At 41.4% G+C, this 1,970-nt stretch overlaps 1 pseudogene; it reads left to right on the top strand.

The window, feature by feature from the left end:
* Positions 1 to 199: 199 nt before the first annotated feature.
* On the top strand, positions 200 to 657 carry LOC103277247 (annotated as a pseudogene).
* The last annotated feature ends 1,313 nt before the right edge of the window (positions 658 to 1,970 follow it).

The raw sequence follows: 1,970 nt of genomic DNA, 5'->3' as shown, positions 1-1,970 counted from the left end.
AGAGTAGAGATGGGGTAGTGGAGGGCAAAGACAAGGGTGTGGAGGGACAGATGAGTGTAGAGAGGAGAGGGAGCCTGGAGAGGAATGTGGAGGGTGGAGAGCGGGGAGTGGAGGATAGAGACAAGGGTGTAGAGGGGAGAGGAGGAACATAGAGGGTAGAGAGAGGAGCGTGGAGGGTGGTCCTGGCTGGCCCTTGAAGATGAGCAGGATTTTGAAGAGTGCAGGAAAGGTGGGTCCAGAAGGCAGAGATTCAGCATGTGTTGGAGCAGAGGGACAGGAAAAACCCATCGTTTTAACTCCTGGTGGCCAATCTCTTGTGTTTCAGAGGAAAGTCAGCCAGCACATGAAAGGTGATGACAGGAACAAAGCCACCAGCAGGAGCATCCAGTTAGACACAGCTGCATCACCACCTGCAGAGAGCAGACACCTGCCTGCTGCGGACCACCCTTCTCCTTCCAGAGAGTGTGGGACGGAGGAAGGAAGGCCAGCACAGCACAGCCGCTTCCCCGGCTTCAGCAGCAGTGACAGCGTCCTCCGGGACCTGGACGATGGACAGTTTGACCAGGAGGATGGTGTGACGCAGGTCACCTGTATGTGAGCTGTGAGGTGAAGCAGTGGGAGCCCCTGTAAATAACTATTAAAATAATTGCCAGCTGACCTTATTGTATTACTTTATCTGCATTCATGGACTATCTGTGAATTTTCCAGACTCAGCCTTTCCTCTTGTCTATGTAAACTTTGGCACAACCTCCCAGACAAGGAAGAATAACCAGCATATTTATACACTTAGAATCATGTTTACACTTCTCTCAACTAAAACAACTGTTTAAACAACTGTCCCATTAGGCTGTTAAGTAGTAATCTACTTCAGTATCTCATGGATGTACACAGTGTACTTTTCTTACAATTCCTGGTAAGAAGACTAAATATCTCAACCAGTATTTTTCCTAATTAGAGAGAGTTCTCAGGAAGTTAGTCTTACTTAAGTTGAAAGATAATTTCTCCCTCTCTCTCCCTCTCTCTTCTCTCCCTCTCTCTTCTCTCTCTTTCTCTTTCTCTCTGCCTCTCTCTCTCTCTCTCACACACAAACACACACACACACACACACACACACACCTGAAATAAATACCTATTTGCTGAATGTAACAATTAATTCATATCTTGTCTTTAACTGTCACATGTATATACAAAGCAAGCTCCTATATGTTAAAAATATTCTTTGATGAAACAATCTTTTTTGTATGTCTTTGCTTTTAAAGGGTCACCATGTTACCAACCCTGTACTGATCCATTGAGCCTAAATACCATTCCTCCTATTAGCCTAAAAATCTAGAGAGCAAAGCAGCATCTCTCAAAATTCAATATGAAAAGAACCTATAATCTCAACATGTGAAAACCTTAGTAGACAGAAGGACTTTTCTTTCTTTTAAATTACCAATACTACGAAGAGGAAAAACATCAACTCCAAATGAAACTGAAGTCTTTAACATCTGTGTAAATTTGAATGATGCTTTTATTTGGACTTGCTAAATCCTGAAGACTGTTGAAACCCAGAATGTTCAGTCCTGCAGTAGCAGAAGGAGCTCACAGTACACCAATGTACAATGACCCAGTTGTTCCATCTCTGCTTTGCTTGCTCATGGGGATGCCTTTGCCTTGCCTCATTCTTAACAGGTAAAAATTAAAATTATACAAAATAAAGATTTTCTCTATCTATGAGAGGCTTACTTTGAAAGGTGGGAACCTTCAAGTAAATTACAGCTCACTTTGCCATGGATAAATTCAGCCTATTATATATTTTTCTTAACATTGATGCTGATGTTGTGAGATCATTTTAACAATAAAATGTCATTGATTATTTGGCTATTGTTTTATTGAACACAAATAACCGTGTAATATGTTTTATACATATAACAGATATGCATTACATATTATCAAATATATAGTATAACTAAACTAAGCCAATCTCT

The sequence above is a fragment of the Carlito syrichta genome, unplaced genomic scaffold (assembly GCF_000164805.1).
Source record: "Carlito syrichta isolate Samal-C Ts95f unplaced genomic scaffold, Tarsius_syrichta-2.0.1 Scaffold316782, whole genome shotgun sequence".
NCBI classification, from domain to species: Eukaryota; Metazoa; Chordata; class Mammalia; order Primates; family Tarsiidae; genus Carlito; species Carlito syrichta.
Note: the sequence above shows the minus strand (reverse complement) of the source record. Positions and strands in the feature narration are given on the sequence as shown.